Consider the following 27,381-nt stretch of genomic DNA (forward strand, 5'->3'; position numbering starts at 1 on the left):
TTGATTTCTGGATACAAAGGGAATTAAGGGATCAAGCAACGGCAGGGAAATCGTATTGAAGGGCATGGTCAGCCATAATTCGGCTGAATGGCAGAAGAGATGTTAAGTGTTAAATAACCTTGATTGCTGCTTTTCCGTCATGTAATTCTTCAAATCTAAGTTCTAGTTTTTGAATAATGACACTCAACATACAATTATATATTGTGACATCAATCCATATCCACATTTTGCACATGAGTAGAACCAAACCAAGGATTAACTACAAAGTTTGAATTTTGACAGATTAGTCAGTCTGGCAACTGATTGGATAATTCAGTTGTTTTCAGATGATTGTTAAAATATGATCATAATTTTGTTGTTGGTTTGATTGATCAATTTATATAACAATAAAGTAATGACTCTGTTCTGTGTGAAATAAACCTCTATCTGAATCATCCTCTGTTCATAATAATTGCAGAAAGCTATGCTTGGGTGACAGTGATTACCATCTTACATCATTTGAGTTAATGTCAAATATCCTAGTAATATATAGCATACAAAAGAAACATTGAAGTTCAGAGATTGAACGACAAATCAGTATTGATTGATCCACACAAATTCAATTTTGACAATGATCTATACTTCGAAATAAATAATGGTGACTCCACTGTCAGTAATTATTTTCCATGAGTAAGATCACTGTGGTTGTTGGAGGTCAATCTTCGTGGCTCCAGTACATCACTACAGGGGTCCTACAAGGCAGTGTCCAAGGCCCAACAATCTTCAGGTACTTCATCGATGACCCTCCTTTCATCAGAAATAGAAATGATTGGACAACTCCATTCACAATTCCTTGTCAGAAGAACCAATGCACACATGCATGCAGCAAGACATAAATGACATTAAAACGTGGACTGATATGTGATGCTTAGCCTCTGCAACACAATTGTTACAGGCAATTATCATCTCCACCATAGAGTCTAATTATTTATCCTTGATATTGCGAGGCAATTAACTTCACTGACCTACCCATCATCAATATCCAAGGGGTTTAACTTTGATCAGAAACTCAATTGGACCAACCACATCAGTAACATGGCTACAAAAGCAGATCAAAGGCTGGGACAACTGACTCACTTTCTAGCACCCCAAAGGCTTTTTACCATTTGTAAGATTTCGGTCAGGAGCACATTACAATATTTTCTGCTTGACTGAATGAGTGCCTCTCTATTAATATTCAAGAAACTTAACACCATCCAGGACAAAGCAATCATCCAGATTGGTGTAAAAAGTAAAGACACAATGGAGACAGGAAGCAGAGGGATGTGGAAGAGAAGAAGAATTGAGAATAGACCTGCCGTTTCTCCAGTCTACATAAAGTACATTGACCTGCTGAGTTTCTCCAACATCGTGTTTTTACTTGAATCACGGTGTCTGCAGACTTTTGTGTTTTACTCCTCCTGATTGGTATTCAATTTAACATCATCAACATTCATTCCCTCCACAGCCATGTTACCATTTACAAAGTGCAAGGTAGATTTTTACCTAGTCTGCTCTGCCAGCATCTCGCAAGTAAGTGACCTTTATTCACAAGCTGGACTAATGCCACAGATACAGGTGGAAGTTCCATCATGTACAGGTTCCCCTTCAAGACATATATCACCCTGATTTTGAAACACTCAACCTTCAATACTGCTGGGTTTGAAGTCTGAAGTTCCCTAACAGCAAGTGTTGAGTGGATTAAAAAAAACTATTCCTGAGAAATGAGTGAACTGTTTACTGTCACCAACATAAGTACAATGTGCACATGTAATGAAAGACTTTCTTGCTTCCCATATGAAATTCATACTGCCAACAATCCAAGCATAAATAACACAGAGAACAATAAGTTATTATATAGAAAAGGGAGATAATAAATAACTAATATTCACAGTTGGCAGCTGATGCAAAATATGTGCGTGTGTCAGGAGTGCAGGAAGATCTTTGGTTGTCTTGGAGTCATGTTATGGTTATAGTAGTATGAAGAGGTTCAAGAACCTGAAAGCTGTGGAAAAAATCTGTTCTTGAACCAAGCTTTTTTTTTAAATTGTACACTTTAGAATTACACATTATAGACTAAATATGAAAAATACATGAAACAGTGACACCTTTGCTTTTACATTTTGTAATTTTCACAATTGTATAATCCGACAACTTATAATTAGATGTGTTGTAATGGTCCAGGGCATTGGAATATCCGATGGGGCAGCTTCAAGTCCTTCAGAATAAATATCCCTACGATTTGACCTGGGACAAGCACGTTGATGCAATGGTCATGAAAGTGCATCAATGGTCATGAAAGTGCATCAATGCTCCACTTGGTTGGATGACTAAGGATGTTAAACATGTCCCCCATCTCTCAACAGGTGCAATAATGTAAGCATACTTGCTGGATGCAAAGCAGCACAGTACGGGAGCTGCTCAATATCAGAAGCTAGAAGGTAGTGAATGCAGCACAGAACATAACACAATTTCCTCTCCCTCGTGGACTATCAACATCTTTTTCTGCCTTGAAAAGGCATCCAACATACTGAAAGACCTATCACACCCTGGACATGCTGTCCTTTGCCTCCTCCCATTGGTGAAAAGGCTTCAGTGGGCAAAAGCGTGCATCAATGTGCTGAAACACAGTTTCTTCTCTTGCAGCCATCAGGCTCCTGAATAAACCCAGAACTGTATGTCCATCTGCCCTTGCTTGGTCCCAATTGATCTTGGTTTTCATTATAATCCTACACTCTGTTAATTGTGCTTTTTGCATGTTCAAGATTACCTGTTTGTTTGCAGAGGAACCTTTTTCACTGTGACAAAAAAAATTAACTTTCATTGATACTAACATAATTCAAATGAGCCATGCCCTTGGAACATTCAGGTTCTCACCATTGTGACTAAGCATATGAAGACAATAAATTAATGTTCAGGTAAATTGACTCTATTGAAATTGGTTGAGATCAGAATAGGTATCAAGTGACCATCTCCTATATTTTCATATATTGTAGTTAAAGAAATATCCCTGTCACATAATACATAGTTCAAGAAATATGTTTTGTTAATTAATATGCTAGGTGTTTGTATATCTGGGAAGTCATGCCTAAACACAGTAAGAAAAGAACACTATTTTGAATGTCTGAAGTTATGTATCATCCACCAGTCTGCAAATCTGCACAGGGTTTTTCTCAGTTGAGGTGTAATTATGTAATTCTACAAATTTACCTATCCATACCCAAAATGTTGAAGATAAATATAATCTTTGAAGCTGTATTGCATTTTGATGAATGTTACACAGAACATTACAACTATCCTATCAACATGTTCAGCAGGCTTGAGAGATGCATGAATTTGGACCCCAAGGTCCCTCTGTTTATCCACAATGTTAAGTATCCAACGGTTAACCCTGTACTCAGCCTTCTGGTCTGACCTTGCAAAATGCATCACCTCACACTTACCCTTCAGCCCTTGATGTGAGCCAACCTATCTTTCTTTGGCTTGGCTTCGCGGACGAAGATTTATAGAGGGGGTAAATGTCCACGTCAGCTGCAGGCTCGTTTGTGGCTGACAAGTCCGATGCGGGACAGGCAGACACGGTTGCAGCGGTTGCAGGGGAAAATTGATAGGTTGGGGTTGGGTGTTGGGTTTTTCCTCCTTTGTCTTTTGTCAGTGAGGTGGGCTCTGCGGTCTTCCTACCAAAAATACTAAACAATTCCTACCTCGTAACCCTCTATTTTTCCTTCATCCATGAGCCTGTCTAAGAGTCTCTTAAATGCCCTTAATGTTTCATCCTCCATCGCCATCCCTGGTAAGGCATTCCTGGAACCGACAAAAACCGTGCGTGGAAAGATTTACTCCTGATGTCTCCCCTAAACTTCCCTCCCTTCACTTTGTAGAGATGTCCCCTGGTGTTTTCTATTCCTGCCCTGGGAAAAGTGCTGGCTGTCCACCCTATCTATGCCTCTCAGAATCCTGTAGACCTCTATTAAGTCACCTCTCATCCTTCTTTGTTCAAACAAGAAAAGTCAGAGCTTTGCCTCATAAGACATTCTCCAATGGAAACATCCTGGTAAATCTCCTCTCCACCATCTCCATAGCTTCTACATCCTTCCTATAATGAGGTGAACACAATATGCTAAGTATGGACTCACCAAAGATTTGTAGAGTTGCAACATGACCTCTCAACTCTTGCACTCAATCCACATATTAATAAAGCCCAGCATCCAATAGGCCTTCTTAACTATCCTATCAACATGTTCAGCAGGCTTGAGAGATGCATGAATTTGGACTCCAAGGTCCCTCTGTTCATCCACAATGTTAAGTATCCAACGATTAACCCTGTACTCAGCCTTCTGGTCTGACCTTGCAAAATGCATCACCTCACACTTATCCAGATTGAACTCCATCTGCCACCTTTCTGCCCAATTTGGCATCATCTATATCCTTTTGTAACCTGTGACAACCTTCAACACCATCCACAACTCTTCCAACGTCTGTATCAGCTGCAAACGTACTGACCCATCCTTCTGCTTCTTCATCGAGGTCATTTATAAAGATCACAAAGAGCTGGGGTCCCAGAACAGATCCCCGCGGAACTAGTCACTAATGTTTGTGTTTACAAAGTATAAATCATCACTTAATTCTGAGTTTCAAGTTTATCCAAGAGAGATATTCTTCAGAATACCTGGTTGTCATGCTGAATTCAGACCTTTTATATCTCTAGCTTCATTCTATGTGTGGCTCATTCATAATTACCATAGTTACTTATCAAGAAAATAAGATTTTCTTCCAAAAATACATTTTGGTTGTCCAATCACAATTTTTTTTTTGAAAATAAACCACATATTCTTCCATTACTTTACGACAATTATAATCAAAGAACCAACAGGTTCTTCTGTAGCGTGAAAAAAGTAAAGTGAAGAAACACAGATATTAATGTGGTTTATTTCAACAAACTGTTACATTTAGATTTGTTTGAAAATGCTATTATACTTTTTCATAAAATTCTTTACTGGAAAAGGTGGTGTGACTAAACAAATCTTCAGAAGTGTACAACTTTGGCTACTTCTAACAATCTAATTATATTTACTCATTAACAATTTTGATGTCACATGGAACTAAAGCAAAATAAAAAGACAATTCCAGACCATGCTGGAGTCTTAGACAGATGCTTGGCATAGCTTGCAGGCCATCGCATCCAACAAGGCAAAACAAGGTAGTATGATTAATGGGGACACATCTCTCCTGGATAAGCTCAATGCATTCTCTGTTCATTTTGAAGAGAAAAAAATCATACATCCTTGCAAGTCCCCACAATCCTGGTGACTCTGTGCTCCCAGTTTATGAGGCTGATGTGAAAAGAACCTTCAGGAGGGCGACCATTCAGAAATTGTCCAGCTCCGACTGTGAACCTAGCCATGTCCTTAAAACCTGTGTGAACCAAATGGTTGGAATTGTTGCGAACATTTTCAACCTCTCATTGCTACAGTCTGAGGTCCCCAACTGCTTCAAAAAGACATCCAAGAAGAGCACGGTGACATACCTCAATGATAATCGGCCACTGACACTGACATCTACGGTGACAAAGTTGCACATGGAATAAATCAACTCCTGTTTCAGGAAGGACATGGAATAACTTTAATTAGTGTCTTTTAACAGCAGGTCAATGGCAGATGCCACCTTGCTGGCTATCCACTTTGCATTAGGTCACCTGGACCACAAGAATAATCACACTGAGCATGGGAGCACCTCAAAGCTACGAGCTCAGCCCACTCCTGTTCATGCTACTGATGCCAGATTGCCAAATCCAGCTCCAACTGAGTCATCAAGTTTGCAGATGATACAATAGTCGTTGGGCCTCATCAGCAACAACGATGAGTCGCACTACAGAGAAGAGATGGAAAACCTTAAGATACGCTGCAAAAATAACAACCTGATTGTCAATGTGGACAAGATGAAGGAAGACCAGATTCCACTGCACATTAATAACTCAGTAGTGAAGAGAGTAGAGAGTACTAAGTTCCTCGGAGTCAACTTAACAAGTGAACTATCATGGACACATATCTCCTCACTTGTCAGGAAGGTGCAACAAAAGAGTGAAATAGGAGGGTTACCAGCCACCATCATGCCATCTTTTTATAGGAGTTCTAATGAGAGCATCCTGGCCAGCTGCATCACAGTGTGGTATGGTAGCTGTGGAGAATTGGATTGGAGGTCAACAGCATCAGAGAGGATCACTGGATCTCCCTCCCCACCCCCACCAATTGATGTGATCTACTGGGATCATTGTTTAAAGAGGGCACTCAAAATTGTGGAGGACCCCCTAGCACCCTGTACACAGCATATTTCAGCTTCTTCTATCAGGAAAGAGATACAGGAATATCAGAGCCAGTACCATCAGGCTAATAACACAGCTTCTTCCCATGGACAGTGAGACTGGTAAACGAATAAACGAACAGCTCACACTTACCCTCCAAAACTCCACTGTTTATTTTAAAATATCTGGTTTTTTTTTATATACATACATTTGTTCTGCAAATGTAGTTCTTGTCTGTATGTTTAGAGGCTCTGATAACTTAGTGTTAGAGCAATGGCCTTGTAAACCATGAGTTGCGAGTTTGTCCCTCGCTGGGGCCTCATTTCAGTGATTGACTCTCTGTCTTTCTTACGTAAGACAACATTAAAGAATTTCATGTATGTTAGATTGTAAATAATCGAACATTTACCATTATGTCTGGTTGTTTGTTTGCATGTTTTACACCAAGGACTGGAGAACGTGACTTCGTTGGGCTGTATTTGTGAAATCAGATGATAAATAAACTTGAACTTGAATTCCCAAGTCAGGCTGTTTTTCATTGACTGAAACTCAATGCCCAGTACCATCATACTATCAAAATATATGATCATTCCGAGGAATCTGGGACTCTGTCCATCCCTCTGCAACTCTATCCTTGACTTCCACATTGGCAGATCCTAATCAGTGCAGATTGGCAACATCACTTCCTCCATGTTCACCATCAACATAGGAGCTCCCCATGGCTGTGTGCTGAGTTCACTAGACAATTCCATTCCATGTATACACATGACTGGTACACATACAGCCAAGTTTAGCTCCAACTCAATCTAAAGATTTGCTGAAGACACAATCAATGCTGGCAGAATAACAGGAAGTTATGAGTCAGAATACTGAATGAAGGTCATGAATCTGGTTGGATTGCGCCAGTACAAAAATCTTGCTCTCAACATTAACAAAACCAAGGACAGGTCTGCATGGATAGGACAAAGGTGGAGAGAGTTAGTACCTTCAAGTTCCGGGGAGTTCCTCTCCTGGAACCAGCACAACAAGGCAACCACATAGAAGCCACACCAATGCTTATACTTTCTAAGCTTTGGCATGCATTGAATTCTCTATCAAAGTTCTGCAGGTGGGTATACTGACTGGTTGCATTACATCCTGCTTTCATAATTCAAGTGTCCAAGAATGCAGAAAGTTGCAGAAGGTAGGAAATGTTGTCAAGTCCCTCACAGGCACTGACAACCCATTTATTGAAGCTATCTATGTGAGGCACTATATCCAATATCATAGAGGACCCCTGTCACTCTGCTAACAACTGCTCCTTTCAGGAAGCAGGTAAAGACCGAAATCTAGCACCTCCAGACTCGAGAACAATTTTGTTATCCCAACAGCCATCAGGTTTTTGAACCTCCCCTGAATGTCTAATCATAAACTGCTCTGATTTATACTTATGTATATGACAAAGAAACCTCAATATCATTCAATAGGAGCTACCTTTAACAAAACCATATCATTCAGTGAGAGATGTTTTATGAGATCATCGGATTAGATTCCCTCAGTTGATGTAAAAGTGCTTACCACTTAAGCGTACAATGTGTATTTTGTTGTAATGGAACCAGCTGTCGGTGTTCTGGTCCACTGACCCAAAAACAATTGTTTGAATACCATCAAGGCAGCTGAAAGTTTTAAATTCAAATAATAAAATAAAATTGAAATTTAAGTAATCAGTTGTCTCAGTTACAGATTACCAGATTATTAAACAATCTATCTGGTTCACTAAAATCCTGGAGGTATAAAATTGGCCATCCTCTCCTGCTCTGGACCAGAACCATCGACGTCATTGATCCTCAACTTCCTTCTCAGTTGAGAGGCAGTTAAAGATGGACAATAAATTATGGCATTATTGGTGACATTCACATCTCATGAATGAATAAAAGAGTTGTAAAATTGTCATTGAAACTGGTTACCATGGTCAAGGATGCAACAAGATAATTTAAGATGAGCTCAAAAGAGAATTTATGAACTGATTTGCTTAAAATACATTTTTACACAGAGGATTGTAACAACTAAAAAGTCTTTATCACAAACTATAATCTGAAGCACATTCCAAATTTTACTTCAAAAGTACATTTGAAAAAGAGTGTACTGGACCATGAAAAGCAAGACAGTGAGTGGGGAGAAATATGACAGTTTTAATGGGCTGAGCTGTCAGTATCTATGCTGCAATGTTCTATGATTCCATAAAATTTGACTTCCAGAGTATGATCACTAATATGAAACAACATTGAAGTTATTACAATGGATGACTGATTTCAGTTGAAATATAGCCATAAAATTCAGTATCAAGTTTTGCAAACAATTAAATGAACATTATCATCTTGTCAATCAGTGTGTGAGATATCCTTTGGTTTAATACTATCTCTTCTGATATCACAGGGACTTTGTGATAGATATGTGCAGTTTTATACAAAGCCACAGAAGGATGGTAAAGGATAGCAAAATAAAATTAATCATTAAGAGGCATCTCTTCTTTATAAAACAGTTGGCCAAAAATAAATTGAATTAAAAAATAGATACTGGAAATCTAAAACAATGCAGAAAACACTGGAAATTCTCAACAGTCAGGCCACATGTTTCCTCTCTCCATAATTACTACCTGAGCTGTTGAATATTTCCAAAGGTTTTGCCTCATTGATCTCAAATATCTAAAATTTCAGTTTTTCCTTCCATCTCGCCTCGGATATTCAGACCACATCTCTGTCATGCTAATCCCACCATAAAGACCACTTGTCAGATGCTCCAGACCAGTTCAGAAGCAGGTTAAAACCTGGCCAGTGGGAGCCATTCAGGCACTTCAAGACAGCTTTGAGCACACTGATTGGAACATGTTCAAGGAAGCAGCAACCAGTGGTGACTGCATCAATCTGGCATCAGTGACCAGATATATCAGTAAGTGTTACGATGATGTCACTGTGCCCAAGACCATCATAACTCTCTCCAATCAGAAGCTACAGATGACAGCAGAGTGCGTGGGTCGCTCAGGAACTGAGATGATGCCTTCAGAGCAGGCAAGCTTGCCAAAGCCAAGCTGCCAAAGGCCATCAGAGAAGCAAAATGTGCACATGCTCAGCACATTCACAGCTACTTCCTGGTGGCTTCAAGAGGCTCGTCATGTGGCACATTAAGCTCCTGCTGCCCCTGTCACTAAACCCGCTGCAGTTCACATACAGACACAACTGCTCCATGTATGATGACATTGCCACCACCCTTCATCTAGCCTTCACCCTCCATCTAGCCCTCACTCGCCTTGAAAACAAGGATTCACATGTTTGAATGCTGTTTTATTGACTTCAGCTCAGCATTCAACACAATCATATCACAGTCTCTGATAAGGAAGTTGAACCTGCTAGGTCTAAACACCTCCTTCTGCAATTGGATTCTTGACTTCCTGTCAGGGAGACCTCAGGCTGTCTGGATCAGTAACAGCACCTCCCAAGACTGTCACACTGGCCATTCCGCACCCCCCCCCCCCCCGGCCAGGCTACGTGCTTAGACCACTGTTGTTCACTCTGATGACACGACTGTGGTGGAACTGATTAGTAAGAATGATGAGTCACTGTACAGAGATGAGGTACAGTTACTAACAGACTGGTGCACAAACAACAACCAGAATATTAAAAAGACAAAAGAGATGGCTGTCAACTTCAGGATGACCCAGGGGGACCTCGGTTCGTTGTCCATTGATGGGTTTCACCGTTGAGGTTATCAAAAATATCAAGTTCCTTGGGGAGCACTAGGCAGAGAATCTCATCTGGTCCCTTAATACCAGCTCTGTAGCCAAGAAAGCTCAGCAGCACCTCTACTTGCTGCGAAGGCTGAGGAAAGTTCATCTCCCACCCTCCATCCTCACTACATTCTACAGAGGATGTATCAAGAGCTTCCTGTGCAACTCAATCACTGCCTGGTTCGGAAGCTGTACACCTCAGACCACAAGAGCCTGCAGAGGATAGTGATGTCAGTGGAAAAGATCACTGGGGGCCCTTTTCCTACCATGAAGGACATTTACAACACTCAATGCAGGTGAAAGGCAATAAACATTGTGAAGGACTCCACACATCCCTCATAAAAAACTGCTCTCCCTTCTGCCATCTGATAGGAGGTACAATTTATTCCCCCCCCCATCCCAGGCCATCAGACTTCTGAATTCCCAGAACATATGTGCATAAAATACCTTGGTACTGGGGATTCTTACATTTAATATTTAATATTTTATGGGCTTAACTTCTATTTATGTAAATATTCTCCATGGTCCTGGAGAAACGCTATCTCGTCTTTACCATGCAAGCATGGTGTGAATGATAAATAAAGGTGACGTGATTTGACATTATGCTCAGGATACAGCAGTAAAAAGATTGCCACAGGAACGCTAAAGAATTTCTACAACAACTGGAATCTTGCTTTCCCTGTATGCAACTGATATCAATGATCAATGATTATGGGGTTCAATCGTAACTCTATTTCTAGACATTATGAGCGCAGTTCACCACAGGTATATAATTATATATTATATATATAAAAATGAAAATAAACTACAAAACATTTTTGCAGTGATAAGTTTATCCTCCATGAAATACCACATTCAATATTAGCTTATATGAATATAAAAATATAAGAATTAAGAGGAGTGGGCCATTTACTACTTTGAACCTGCTCCACCATTCATTAGTTGCATCAAATTTCATTCCTCTTTTACCAATTAAGGGAGGGATACAAGAAACAGCTTACATCTTAATATGTAGGCAGTCAGAGGTTTTGAAAAGTGGTTGTCACAGTAATACAACTCTGTATATGGTCCATGAACATTTAAAGCTATTATGGAATGGAATGAAAGAATGACATGTCATGAATCTATACTACTGAAAATAGTTAAGTCTTATTATTTGAAAAGGTCACTAAACAAGGTATACGGGATTATAAAACCTTGAGCATGAAAACCAGGTGGGGGAAAGGATAGGAAAGGTGAACCATGTGAGAATTAACCTAGATAGATCATTATGTTGGGAGATGGAACCAGGTGAGGGTGGGTGATGGGTCCAGGTAACGAGGGGGTGGAGGGTCGATGGAAAAGGCGAATGAAAGGAGAAAGGCTCTGGATGGATTGGTGGCAGTGGGAAAGGGACACAGAGGGAGTGGGTTACCTGAAAATTAAAAAAAAATAATGTGCACGCCATTGTGTTGAAAAATACCTTCCCTCTTTGTTAACTCCTTCAATTTAATCCATCTATGATCCCTCCCTTATCGCTTTGTACTTACTAATCACCTGACATTTCCTCACTCTATCCTCCCCATCTCCTCCCAAACTAGCTCCATCTGTATTTTTTTGCCTTTTCTTATGCTTACATCTATCATGCACTCTCCTCGGTTTCAATGCCCCTGCCCCTTCCCCTGTCCCACAGCTTCATCTGCCCATCATACCCCTCCTCATCTGGTTCCACCTATCAGTTAAAAGTCTTTATCTAATCCCTCCTTCTAACATCTATGGAGAGACATCTATGCTATGCTGCTGAAGCGGACCCAGGAGTGCAAGGAGTGGAGACACAGCACTGTTCTGTGGGTTCCTACCACCCAGTCCCAATATCTATGGCTCCATATGGCTATAAAGGAGCCAAAGGTGTGTCTTTATTTTTTTAAATCCTGCAACCACAACATGTGAGCACAAGATGGCAGCGCCTGCGCTGGGCAGTGTACCATGAGGGGTTGCAGACACCAAGGAATCAGGGCATCATGATCTGTTGGAACACCTCCTGTTGATAAGAAGATGACCCTACAAGATGGTTACCATGGCAGCAGGCCAATGAAGGGTTCAGCGGCTGAAGGACCCCCTCAGGCTGCAAGCGCTTGACGACGCGGTTGAAAGGACTCACACAGGCTGCAGGAGACTGGGTCATAGGAACTGAAATTTGAGAGGGTGCTGAGGGCAAAAAAGGGGCACAAAGGACTCCAGTAGGGCCTCAGGCACTGAAGGATTCCTGATCACATCAGAGGTTTGGTTTTGGTTTGAACTGGTGTCTGTGAGGCATCAGAGCTTGCAGGAGTGCTGTAGGTGAATCCAGTTAGTACCTCTAAAGAGACACTCTTATGCTTCTCTTACCCTGATTGTTGGGCATAAAGGCAATTGGAAGGCTTTATTTCCAAATCTCTTTCTGAACTGTTCTTGTGAATTTCATTCATAATTTACCAAAAAGTGTTCACTTATTAAATCCAATGGTGATTTCTAACGCATGATAAGCAGACATAATTTAATGGAAATAGTACATATCCTGTGATAAACTGTACTCTGTCACAGAGTATTTTAAAAATTATTGCATGCTTGTTAATGTGTATAAAAGGGATGCTTCCCTCACAGTTAACCTATCCAGACAGTATGCTGTTGATCCTTTTTCAGTTTATAAACACAAGTTAAAAGTACATTATTTTGATGACTCCAATTCTGCTCTTATGTCAATGCTATAAATAATGTTACAAGGAAATGAAACAAGTTAGTTCATTTTTTTTAAATTGAATTTTGAAATTGAATGTGTTATGGTGGGATTTCCCTTCTACAGACCCTTCTGTCTACTCCAAGATTTCTCATCAGTGATTCTTACCAGAGTTTATATCGCTCCTGAAGCTGATTGCAAACAGTTACTTGTGGAACTGCGTGATGTGGTCAGTAAATAAGAGATGGCCCAGCCTGACACACTACAAATCTTAATCTGCAAATTTAACCAGGCCTGTATCAAGAAAAATCTGCCCTACTACTAGCAGCATGTAACCAGCGGTACAATCGGTCCGATGGCACAGTCAATCACTGCTACACCAAGATAAGTAAGACCTATTGTTCTATCCAGAGACCAAATTTTGGCAGTCAGGTCACCTGGTTGTGCTCCTTCTGCTTTCATACAGACAGAGCATAAAAAGAAAGGCTCTGGAGATCATAGAGCAAGAAGGTGGTCACAGGACACGGAGGAACAGTTACAGGACTTTCTCGGGTCAGCGGATTGGGCAGTATTGAAGGACTCAGCTGAGAATCTGAACATTTATACCAGGGCTGCCATGGACTTTATAAAAAAGTGTTCCCCCATCAGGGTTTTCCCAACCAGAAGCCCTAGATGAACAATGAAATCCAAACCTGCTAAGAGCTAGATCACAGGCAGTTAAGTCCAGGGATCCAGATCAATACGGAAAGGGCAGCTACCTCCAAGGCAAAGTGGAGATTCCAAATGAAAAATGGGAAAACAAAGGACACCTGACAGCTGTGGAAGGGCTGAAATGCCATAACCTGCTACAAAACCAAATCCGGTGAAGTAGCAGATGGCAAAGCTTCGGTCCCAGAAAAACTCAATGCCTTCAATGTCCAATTTGTCCACAGTCATAGCAAAGAACCATTGCTCTGCCCACGTACAGCCCCTGATGATCCCATCCTGTCCATATCTGAGGATGAAAGCATGCTGCTTTCAGGAGGTGAATGCATCTGGCCCAGTATTAAAAATATGTGCTGACCAACTTACCAATTAGTCATGGATATTTTCAAATCTTACTCTGGCAGGACATGGCACCAGTTTCAAATGGGCATCAATCATACCAGTGCCCAAGAAGAGCGTAGTAACCTGCCTTAATTAAACTCCAAGAACTGAGACTCAACATTAGATCATGGATTTCCTCACCTCCAGACCACAATCAGTGAGGATTCAAAACAAATTCTCCTCCACAATCTCCATTAGCACCAGAGCACATCAGGGATATTTCCTTGCTCCCTGCTCTACTCAGTTTACATCTACAACTGTCTGGCTCGGTATGACAATAACATGATCTACAAATTAGCCGACGATTGCATGGTTGTATAAAGAAAGATGATGAGTCACCATAGAGGAGGAAAATTGAAAACTTAGCTGAATAGTGCACCAACAACAACCTTGCACTCAATGTCAGCAAAGCTAAGGAGCTTGTTGTTGACTTCAGGAAGGAAAGCCATTGGATACAATCCAGTGATCAATGGGGGAAATCAGAGGTGGAGAGGGTAAGCAAATTTAAGTTCTTGAAAGTCACCATCTCAAAGGATCATCCCTGAACCCAACATGCTAATGGAATTGCAAAGAAAGCATGTCAGTGCCTCTATTTTCTTAGGAGTTTGCAGAGGTGTGGTATAACACCAGAAATCCTGGAAATTTTCTACAAATGTGTGGTGGAAAGTGTGTTGACCAGCTGCATCATGGTCCAGTATAGGGATATCATTACTCCTGAGCATAAAGCCCTGAAAAAAGTAGTGGACAGCCCAGGATATCAGGGAATACTGATGTCGGAGAGCAGCATCAATCATCAAGGATCCCCACTGCATAGCACAAACTCTGTTCTTGTTGCTGCCATTACGAAAGAGATATAGGTGCCAGAAGACTTGCACCACCAGGTTCAGAAACAGCTGCTCCCCCTCCACCATCAGACTCCTCAACCTCAATCAGAGACTTACTTGTGCACTTTATTGACTTTTTATTCTCATTGTACTGCACAGTCAGCTGGTTTACATTCATTATCTGTTTACAGTTCTTTATTTGTTTAGGTGATTACACTGTGTATTGTTTTTTAATTGCACTACCAATAAGTGATAAATCTGCCTTGCCTATAGAAAAGAAGAATCTCGGGGTTGTAAATGATGTCATGATTATAGTCTGACAACAAATCTGAAATCGCAAATCTCAAATCTTCTTGCCTTCACCATCAATTTAATCATTATCAAAATACAGAAGTCCTCTAATTTATACATCGGTTTCCCATGTGAAGTTTGAGGCAACTTTAAATAAGGTATTCTTCTCCAAGTTTGGCTAACTATCAATTGTACCACATAGTTGGTTGCCTGCTGCAGCAAATGATTTGCACAACCATGAACCTAGACCGGATTCTTCATTGTCAGCTCGGATCAACAGTGGGCAAGTGATAGGTTACTACTTGAGCATCAAACTTGTAAATGACCTCTTTTCCAACAAAAAAAAACACTTCTCAGAGAATTAAGTGCCAAAAGAAATTTAGCTGAAACCAAATTATATTACACTTCCGTATATTACACAAAATTCCCTTTCTTGACATACTTGCATTGATATATTTCTGAATTGTTACAAACTTCAAAAGTTGCAAAGAAGAGATGATTATTGGAAAAATGCAGGTACTTGTGTATATTCATTTTGAGCATGAGTATCTTATATTTCTATCACCTATTCATGACAAATGATAAATAAAATTCATATTGGCCTAGATTTGTGGTCATCAATAAATCAAAGGCAGTTTCCTTTGACTAGAAAAAAAATTGACCACAAAGCTCAACTGGCCTTTATGGCATCCAGTTCCTCGGTTTCAACAAGACATTCAATCTGGCACCATCCACAGGGGAATCTGCATCATTCAGAACAGTGAATGATCAACCAATCAGATAGAAGAATTCTTACACATCAAAGAAAGAACATGAATTAAAAGTAATGCTTTACTAATTTTACAAAAAAGTAAAATATAAATTGGCACATACAAAATATAAATAACATTGAAGCAGAAGTATCAAAAGATGAATGTTTTACTCACTATTTTAGAAGCAATAAAATTTTAAGTATTATTTTGAGGTGATAGTGACATATATTAACAGCATTTGTATTTCAGGGGCCAGAGAGCTGTTTAACAGCAATTATGGTGCAAGAGAAGGTTAAAGAAATTATCTGCATCTTTGGATTTCCATTGAAAATAATCTAATAATCTAGGGCAAGGGAATGATAGAACACTTAAAACTTCATGTGAGTTCTAGATGATTTTTTTATTTACTCAAGATTATTTTTAAACCCATTCAAAAATATTAAAAAAAAACTAAAAGGAAGCCATATTATACTGATTCTGTCAACTTGAGAATATGGACAGTGACCTTTGTTTCTGTTTCATTCCACCTGGCTTTATGCAAGGAAGTAAATTTGTGAGATAAGCAGTTCAGTCAGAATATTTCCTGTCTGGGTAATATGAAGAATTTATCTTATTCATCATTATGCTTTTCATTTCGCCTGTGGGACACTCTCACAACTTTGGCTCAACTTCTAGGTGGTTCATAGAACAAAATTTACTTTCTATCCCATTGATATGTCCACCGTCACAAAGTGCTTTGAGAGGCTAGTCATAGAGCACATCAAGGTTCAGCTGCCCCCCCCCACCCCCTCCCCCCAGATCCCCTGCAGGTTGTGTACTGTCCCAACTGATCGACAGATGACACCAATGCCACCACACTTCACCTAGCCCTCACCCATCAGGAAAATAAAGACTAGTATATTCAAATGCTGTTCATAGAATTCAGCTCAGCATTCAACACAATCATATCTCAGCACCTAATAGGGAAGTTGAACCTGCTGGGCCTAAACACCATTCTCTATAACTGGATCCTCTACTTCCTGTCTGGAAGACCTCAGTCAGTGCATATAGGAAACAACATGTCCAACACCATTACAGTTAGCACAGGGGGCCCCCAGGGCTGCATGCTCAGCCCACTGCTGTTACCCTGCTAACCCACGACTGTACAGCAAGACAGTTCTGATCACATTATCAAGTTCACTGATGACACGACTGTGGTAGGGCTCATAAGCAAGAATGATGAGTCAGCTTGTAGAGAGGAGGTGCAAATACTAATGGACTGGTGCAGAGACAACAAAGAAAATGATGGGCAACTTCAGGACAGCCTGGGGGGGAATCATTCTCCACTGACCATCGATGGCTCCACCATTGAGGTAGTTTAGAGCACCAAATTCCTTGGCGTCCACCTGGCGGAGAATCTCTCCTGGTCCCCCAATACAAAATCCATTTCCAAGAAGGCCCAACAACACCTCTACTTCCTGCAGAGGTTGAGGAAAGTTCAGCTTCCACCCTCCACCCTCATTACATTCTCCGGGGGGATACATTGAGAGCATCCTACGTAACTGCATCACCGCCTGGTTCAGGAACTGCACAATCTCAGAATACGAGCCCCTGCAGCAGAAAGTAAAGACTGCTGAGGGGATCATGGGGGTCTATCTCCCTGCCAGGATGAACATTTATGACAGCTGTTGTTTTCGGAAAGCTATATTGTGAAGGGCTCCACACACCCCTCCCACTATCTATTATCCCTCCTGCCCTCGCAACCAAACTACAAAGCAGCTTTCTCCCCCAAGCCGTGAGGCTTCTGAACTCTGGGGGTACACAGGGCTAGCATATGTAATATGGTATTTATAAGTGATAGGTTATTTATAAAAAGGTTTCTGAGGCAATTTATCCATAGCTGGATAAACACCAGAGAAACACCATCTTGTTTTCACTGCACACTGCAAGGTTTATGGTATAAACGACAAATAAATGCGATTTTACTGGACCTTACTCATCATTAATTCTCCAGGATTATGTGGCTCAGTCACACATATTGAGTTAGTTTACAATGTAAAGGCAAGGAATATCAAATTGTGATAATCAAAAACATTTCACCATGCAGATTAAGGTAGTGGAGGGTGCAGAAGAAAACAAAAGAATAGAAAGAGGATTTCATTGATATCTAAGTGGTTTGAAATTCAAGGAACAAAAGTCACCAGATGTTCTTCACTCAAGGAACACTTAAAAAAAAGAAACAAGTGTAGATCATTCAGTTCATTGAGTCTGTTCCCCAAATCCTCCTTTCACCATTATCTTCCATTCCATGATTCTTTTCGGTTGACTTGATCTGGAAATAGCTGTCAAAGGAAGCAGAAGAGGGAAAGGGGGAGTTTAGAAGGAGATGGACCAAATGCAGGCAAGTGGAACAAGCCCAGAATGCCAACTTGGTTGGCATTGATGTTGGGCCAGAAGGCCTCTTCTGTGCAGAATAGCTCTATGACTATAAATGATGATTATTACAATATAGAGCAGCAGAAAACTAGTTATATTACAGTAGATAGTGTAGCCATGTTCCCTCTTCATTTGGTTGAAATTAGCTTTCAGTTTAACTTTAAAATTAAAACTTTATAATTTTTAAAAATTTAGACATACAGCATAGTAACAGGCCCTTTTGACCCACAAGCCCATCCCTCCCAATTACACCCAATTGACCTACAATCCCAGTATATTTTGAAGGGTGTGAGGAAACCGGAAAAGCCATGCAGACACAGAAAGAATGTACAAACTTCTTACAGACAGCGCGGGATTCAAACCCCGGTCCCATTCGCCGGTGCTAATTGCTATACTACCATGCTGCCCCATATGATTAAGTTTCAATTGGAAGCCCAACACATACTGACCAATATTTTTTTATTTTGCAATCTCTACCAACTACTTCAAACATAACAGTAAGAGTAATGAGAAGCAAAACTTCTTTTTGGCAGCATGGTTGGCACGGCAGGTAGCGCAACACCATTAAAGCACCAGTGATCAGAATTGGATTCAAATCCCATGCTGTCTGTAAGGAACTTGTATGTTCTCCCTGTGTCTGTGTGGGTTTTCCCCGGTGGCTCCAGTTTCCTCCCACCATTTGAAACATACTGCGGGTGTAGGTTAATTGGGTGGAATTAAGCAGGACAGATTCGTGGGCCAAAATAGCTTGCTACTGTGCTCTTTGTCTACATTTTTTTTATAAATTAAAAATTTAAAGTAAAAGCACATACTTTGCCTCCCTTTTTAACAAACAAAATGGTATTTCGTGGTACATTAAGTTTTATCTCATTCCACATTGGACTCTAGAGGGGCTTTGTATCAAGCTGACATGCAGTGATCCTGACTAACAAGCTAGCCAAGGTCATTAAATGCTTGCCCCCAAAGCCTTGCTTTTCCAAGATTGTATCCCAATCACAATTGTCAAATGGAAAGCTGGCTTCCAAATGACCAGCCAAGCATAATGCAACACAGGGCCTTTCCTTTCCAAGTTGACAGTCTTCACCTTGGTCTTGCTTTGAAATACTGTTGAGCCCTGTCCCCACATGTCATGTTCAGCAAATATACAAGACCTCAAAAAAAAGTGCTATTAAAATATTTAAAAATTAATTTAACAAGCAAAGAATTTAAACCTAACAATTTCTCATAAATAATAGATATTAAATCTTTACAAGAAGGCATTAAGCTAAAAAAAACTCATCGACAAAATTTGATTCAGACTCTCTTGGGAAATTAGAAACTTGTGATTCAAGAAAATTCTGGACTTGCAAATATCTAAAGAACTGAGATTTGGGCAAGTTAAATTTAGCAGTTATCCGTACAAATTATGCAAACTATCCATCAATGAACCGATTCTTTACGCCTCAAATACCCTCTCTGTACTATCTCTGAAAAATATCATCATACTAAGAGGGTTTTAAAGAAGTGATTAGATACAATAGGGTTTGAGGGAGAAAAATTATGAAATGCACAGTAGAATATTTAACAAGTTGAGAATGGAAATGAAGAGGCCAGAAAAGCACTGAATTAGATATAATTTGGGGGAATTCAGCTCCATTCATATCCAAAATGGGCAGTCAGAATGATTATGAAAGAAGGACCAAAATGTTAAGACTTTGTATATTGACTGCTCAATAGTGGAACATAAAGTTAGGTGGACCCATTCCACCTTCTTCCTTTGGTCTCTGAAGGTGAGATGCTTATCCTCCCATATTTAAGACGATATGGCTGAGTCAAGTAAGTAAAAAAAATGATTTAGGATCAAATATTGGAACAGAATGAAAAAGACTTTGTTAGTTAAAATCAAAAATCCTTGGGAATAGGAATTAAATTTGACTATTATCAGGTGTGGATTCGAACACAATTCTTAAGTTGGTTTGCTCCATCCTCAACATTCACTGGAGCGCTTTCATCCCTAATGTCAAAGTACTCGAGATGGCAGAGGTCAACAGCATCGAGTCCATGCTGCTGAAGATCCAGCTGCGCTGGATGGGTCACGTCTCTAGAATGGAGGACCATCGCCTTCCCAAGATCGTGTTATATGGCGAGCTCTCCACTGGCCACCGTGACAGAGGTGCACCAAAGAAAAGGTACAAGGACTGCCTAAAGAAATCTCTTGGTGCCTGCCACATTGACCACCGCCAGTGGGCTGATATCGCCTCAAACTGTGTATCTTGGCGCCTCACAGTTCGGCGGGCAGCAACCTCCTTTGAAGAAGACCGCAGAGCCCACCTCACTGACAAAAGGCAAAGGAGGAAAAACCCAACACCCAACCTCAACCAACCAATTTTCCCCTGCAACTGCTGCAACCGTGTCTGCCTGTCCCACATCGGACTTGTCAGCCACAAACGAGCCTGCAGCTGATGTGGACATTTACCCCCTCCATAAATCTTCGTCTGCGAAGCCAAGCCAAAGAATGTGCTCAATATTATCTATTACAATTCAAAGGGGTACATAGAGTGCATTTGTCCAAGGCTAAATTGTTTTGCTTTTATTCCGATAGGACGCCCTGTTGTGAAGGTGTGAAAGCAAAGAGTGTCATTAATTCATTTGTTCTGGACTTGTCCTAGTCTAAAAAAATACAGGAGAGAGGTCTTCCATACTCTATCAAAAATTTTCAATATAGATTTAACACTGAATCCTGTGGTGGCCCTCTTCAGCACTACAGGATGGAATGATTCTTTTTTATCTTTGGTTCAGAGTCGCACCATTTATTTTGCCTCTCTTGGGACGAGGCGTGCAATTTCACTTCAATGGAAGGATGCTGCCCCATCTACTCATGATCAGTGGTTGCATAAGGGTTTTGAGATTTTCTCCTCTACTCTTTTTTAATACTATTAGAGATTTCCCCCCCCCCCAAAAAAGTTATTTACTATTTAGAATATGAATTATGGATATTATTTACAGCTTATGTTCTTTCTTTCTTTGGCTTGGCTTCGCGGACGAAGATTTATGGAGGGGGTAAAAGTCCACGTCAGCTGCAGGCTCGTTTGTGGCTGACAAGTCCGATGCGGGACAGGCATATACGGTTGCAGCGGCTGCAGGGGAAAATTGGTTGGTTGGGGTTGGGTGTTGGGTTTTTCCTCCTTTTCCTTTTGTCAGTGAGGTGGGCTCTGCGGTCTTCTTCAAAGGAGGTTGCTGCCCGCCAAACTGTGAGGCGCCAAGATGCACGGTTTGAGGCGATATCAGCCCACTGGCGGTGGTCAATGTGGCAGGCACCAAGAGATTTCTTTAGGCAGTCCTTGTACCTTTTCTTTGGTGCACCTGTCACGGTGGCCAGTGGAGAGCTCGCCATACAACACGATCTGGGTATATGAACTATATATCACTATCTTATTGAATTGTACTTTTTTGTTTGTATAAGTTATTAAAATCAATAAAAATATTTTAAGAAGGAAAATATGAAGAATAAACATCAAAGCGCTTAAAGAAGCATTTCTACCAATAAAATATTTTAATATTAACTCGATTAAATAACTCGAGAAAGAAATATATATTGCACTCTTCACATTTTTTTTGTCATATTATAATATATGGGCGGATAAATTTTCATCAAAGTTTATTTGAGGCAAAAGCAGATGTTCCAGAGCAAGTGCTGGGAAAGCAATCAAAATTACACTCTCTTGCTGAACCCTCCATGATGGGGGAAAGGGGGGTGGGGGTCCCATTGTTTGGAACATTTGTTCCACGGCAGGAATTAACTATGTGGAAGTTCAAAAGTCTTAGTATTGGCATCAAAGATCCAGATCATTACTTACTGTAAGTGAAGAATAGCCAGTGGAAAATGCATTCATATTGAGGAATGCCACTGATGGATGAAAACATACATATCCACAAAATTACCTGAAATAGTAACATTAGGTCACCAAAGGAAGTCTCAGTAATACAATCTGATAGAGCATACCATAATGAAAAAATTAGTCAAAAACATCGTACGTTGTTCCTTTGTTACAGACCGTGAGTTGCTCTTCGAACTGTTTGAAATTACCCCTGCTCTTCTAACTACAACTATATCGAGTTGCAAAGATCATTACATATTCACGAGAAGGATGAGTTACTGTTCTTTATATTTACATTGTGTACTATTGGAATAGTGTAATATTTGCAGAAAAATAGCCTTTCCTATTTGTGTCATTATAAGGCAGCAGTCACAGACTCGAATCATCATCTCTAGTTCTCTCTCCCTGATGCTCCTGACCTGCTGAATACATCCTGCAGCTTTTGATAGGTTTTTTTTTTAAAAAAGCAATTATTAGTGAACATCATCATTCAATAACTATTCAGCAGGCACTTGATTGCATGGACTAATTGTCTTGCAGCAGCCCTGAGCTAGATGACAGATTTTCTAAGCCATTATCTAAGAGCAAGCTTTGCATTAAAGCAAACTGAACTTGTGTTCAAGTGTTCTTCAGAGTTCAAGATAAATATAGTTGTGCTTTTCATTTAATAGAAATCACCTTTCAATGCCACTGATTATATTGGTAAGCTTGGCAGCTGAACAACAAGGAATAATTTTGAGCTATAAAACAACATGCTGGTAATTGTGCAATCTGAGAGATATTGGATTTCTTGCTCCATTTATCTGGACATATTAAAATGAGGTAGAGATACTATTATGAGCCCAAAGGACTCAAAAGCCAGTAGCAACAGAACTTCACCAAGACAACGGATACTTAAACAAAACGAGTTTTATTTTCTTAATACATAATAATAAGATCAATACTTAACTTATTACTATGAACTTAACCCCCTCCTTATTCTAAGCACACATGTATATCATGTTTAAGTGTTCAGGAAAGTTCTTTTTCATGTCCTGTCATTCACTTTTCCCTTTGCCAGTTTCAGGCAATCTTCTATACTGTGTACAGAATTGAACAGTTATTATATTCACCAGACTTTGTTACTTTAACTTAAGTTGTTACTGCTCAGGAAGAACTTTGTTGGTTTCAGAGAGACATTCATTGTTCATTGGACACACAAACTGATCACCTTAATCAGCAAAAAGTGTCTTACCAAGGAAACTTGCTTCCTCTTGGGTTTTTACTAAAGATGACCTCTTCTTCCAGGTAACCACAAGGAGTTATTCTTTTTTCCCCGATTTCAGGAGAAACACAATAACCAGCCACAACCTCTGCAAATGACTACAGAGATTTAGAATAGGCTGAACACAGAACACAGATCCAGTCTTAAAATAGGATCAGGCAGCAGGGCTGCCAACTTACAGCCTTTACCACAAACTGCTGCAGAATACTCTCAGTCACTCTGTTTGCAAAATTTGACAACAAAATTCAACCAGAAATTTAAGACTCTGGCACCAGTCTAGCAGCAAAATATTTCTCATTTCTTGAGCCTGGACACTGTTCAAGCATACCAGTCCATTAACACCTACTTGTGAAACTTTCACAAGAGCTCCCCATTGTCTCTGCAAAGCCAACTCGAGTCACAAAGTTTACCCTTGAATGGCAAATTAGATGTTTGTTTGTAAAACTGACCTAATAACTAAACCTATCAATCTTACCCTTTTAAGATATATTTGATCATAATTTTATTAACTTATTCTGTTAAAAAAAAACAATTAAAAAATGCAAGCTGGAAGCTAAACATATCAGATGTACAAGTCAAACTGCTGAGATATCGAAATGAGTGTGTAGGTATTTGAGCTGCACGTGACTACATATTCTGATCTAGCTGTCTAAATACTTATTTTGAGTTAGAATAATATTCCAATGGTGATTCCTAAGGTTTCCTAATACCTGGACGAAAAAAGTATACATCGAATAATATACATGATCATATTTTATATAATGTTTGTGGTTTGGAGCAACCATACCGAGTCATTATCTTTGAGGTGGTTTAAATGTCTTTTTTTAAAAACACAATAAATGTTACATTTTCAATAACTTGCTGGGATGTATTTTACTGAGTACAGATTACTTTTTATTTCAGAATTAAAAGATTACCTCAAAGATTTACAACTTTCCTAGAGGTCTATCATGTTAACACATTGCAACAACACCTGTTAAACTAATGTCATTTGCACCGTTTTATTTCAAGATTAAAATTGTTAACAATTCCCCAAGATATCTTACGATAAGATAAGAATTTATTTTGTTGTTGGCTACAAAATTATACAAAGATTTTAATTATTTAAATTTTGAAATGGCATGGTCATCTTACATTCTTAGTAAAGCCATCATCTAAGTTTTCTTTTCCACAGCAGAGAGATTGCAACTGGACTCTAGGTAAAAAATCAAGGATTATTCCCTGTCACTCCAAAAATGGCGTCTATGTTTTCAACTTTGAATAAAGTCTCTTTACCTGGATGAGATTTTTTCTGACAAAAGTAATTCACTTCCATATAGTCAAATGACCATCAATTGGCAAACTATTATAAAATTTAATTAACATATACATTGCCCGCAGCCCAACAGTGTGCAGCAGACTCGCAAAGTGCGGAAAGCATTTTCAAATGTTCACAAGGATATGTTATGAGGTATCAGATCTTTTGTTGTTGGCTAGAAAATAATGAAAGATTTTAATATCAATATCAAATGAAATCTTCGCAATTTAGTAGAAATTTTGATAATTTTCTCATATTAATATGATTGGATTATCTAACCAAATATCATGTAAAATGTAAGGCTGGAGCTAAAATATAACTATGATATTTTTCATAATATTAATGCAATATTTTAACAATTGCATCCTATTTTATTTTTAAAAAGAAAACAGTGGAGAACTCGCAACAGCTTCCAAGTTCAGATTCCTGATCCTAATGGATACTGATTGGTGCAGTGGGTTGGCACATTGCCCTTTCACCCCTGGCAGCTGGCTCAGACTCCATCCTAAGCTGACTTATTATCTGCAACAGTCATGAAAAAATTATACAAAAGACGGTTCACATTTTACAATTAAAAAAATCTGGAATATTAGAGCTCACAAAATTACATTTTTTATCTCACCACCCACCCCTCCCCCAATCTATTTAATTATTTTGTGAAGTGATAAGCTGATTTATCAGACAGCACTGCATTTCATGCTGTGTACATTCTGACGTTGATTTTGTGTAGAGAGAACAAAATAACAATAAAATCACCAGTTACCACCTCCATCTGTTTCATAAATAATATTTCTCAATCATTTTCTTACACACAAGAGACAAGTTACAGAACAATTTCTTCCCTACTTTCCCCATCCTTCTAACTATACTGTATAATGTGTCTTGAGGCACTTTTATGTATCTCACACAAAAAAAAGAAAATTAGTGGGCAGGTACAGAGACCCAGTGTGTTCAAATGTTACGGAGGATATATTTTTTTTAAATCAAGAGGAAAAGTCTAATTTTTAACAGAATTAAAATAACAATAGAAAAAATAATAACATTCTTAAAAGGTTGAAAATGGATCATTGTAAATTTTAATTTTCAATCTAGTCAAATATTTAATAGGAACATGAATCTTGGAAATAATTCTAAGTACTTCAGGAACTGAGTTACAGGGAAAGGTTAAACAGGTTAGGACTCAGCCTACAACAACGCAGGCACCAGACTTCATTCCATCAAGTACATCTACATGAGGTGGTGTCTTAAAAAAGAAGCCTCTATCCTCAAAGACCCCCAGCACCCAGGCCATGCCCTCTTCACCCTTATCATCAGGGAAAAGGTACAGAAGCCTCAAAATGAGCACTCAGTGGCACAAGGACAGCTTCTTCCCCACTGCCATCAGATTCTTGAATAATCAATGAACCAAAGACATGGCCTTACCTTTCCTGCTCTATTATTGTTATTGTTATTTTATTTTTTATCGTAATGTCGTAAGATGGTTCATAAAATGAATGTTTGCACTTTGATGCTGCCACAAAACTCCAAATTTCATGACTTGTTCACGACAATAAATCGTGATTCTGAATTTATTCCCTGGAGTGTATAAGAATGAGGGAAGATTTGATAGAGATATTTAAAATTATTAGGGGGATAGACAGAGTAAATATAGATGGGCTTTTTCCACTGAAGGTAGGTGAAATAAAAACCAGAGAACATGGGTTAAGAGTGAAAGAGGAAAAGTTTAGGGGGAACTTCTTCACACAGAGAGAGGTAGGAGAGTGGAATGAGCTGCCTGCTGAAGTGGTGAATGCAGGCTTGATTTTAAGATTTAAGAAGAATTTGGACAGGTACATGGATGGGAGAGTTAAGGAGGACTATGGACTGTGTGCAGGTTAGTGGGACTAGGCAAAAAAATGGTTCAGCACAGACTAGAAGGGCCAAAGGGGCCTGTTCTGTGGTTCTAAGCAAACTGAAAATAAAGGTTATAAAAAGCTACATGACTAAGAGAAAAAAAATATTGTATGTAATCCTAGCTGTAATCTTTCACACAAATACTGTAGATGCAGTATTCTCCAATAGAAATAATATTACTTGGACCACTTGCCATAAGTAAATCAGGTGATTTACAAATGCATTCAGCTAATTCAATACAGATATATTATTCCGTTTCTGCATTCATATTGTGAAATCAAAAAAATCAGCTATAATTAATGTACTTAACCACAATTTTTAATATTTCACTCAAAATCTTTATCTATTGAGCAATTAATATTTGGAGATTAAAATTGAGTAATGTATTGAGAATAAATGAAGAAAACAAGTTAATCTAGAGTTGAACCACCTATTTCACTGATAATTGAGCAATGTTAATTCAGTACAACAATCTGCTAAACACTCAAGGTTGACATGTATTTTAAATGAACTGACAGCAAGGTAAAGAAAAATTAGTATTAGAATTGTTATTGCTATTTAAAACTGGATTTGGAAAAGTAATATTGATGACAAGAGTGAAAGTTTATTTTCAAAGTTATTTTGCAACAGATATCATTGATTTTCTTATGGGTAGTCCTTTTTCTAACTCATTTACTACTTGTGGAGTTCATAAAATTATTTTGTACATAGAAACTAGTGAGCAATTAAAATAAATAAGGGCTGCATGGATTACAAACTGGCTCATAAAGGGTGCAAGCCAAATTTGACTTGTTCATCCATGCTAATACCTTCGGGTGGAATCCCTCTGCCTGGACAGGTAACAAAAATCTTTCTCTTTATGCTTCACATAAAACACCGAGGCTAATTCACAGATTGCACAACTAAATGTAAATATTAAAACAAA

General features: G+C 39.3%; 1 protein-coding gene across 6 annotated transcripts in view; it reads right to left on the reverse strand.

Annotated features, from left to right (window-relative positions):
- Nucleotides 1–27,381, reverse strand: part of pde4d (phosphodiesterase 4D, cAMP-specific) — a 1,272,582-nt gene that overhangs the window by 530,518 nt on the left and 714,683 nt on the right. The gene's annotated exons all lie outside the window — the stretch shown is intronic.

The sequence above is a fragment of the Narcine bancroftii genome, chromosome 3, assembly GCF_036971445.1.
Source record: "Narcine bancroftii isolate sNarBan1 chromosome 3, sNarBan1.hap1, whole genome shotgun sequence".
NCBI classification, from domain to species: Eukaryota; Metazoa; Chordata; class Chondrichthyes; order Torpediniformes; family Narcinidae; genus Narcine; species Narcine bancroftii.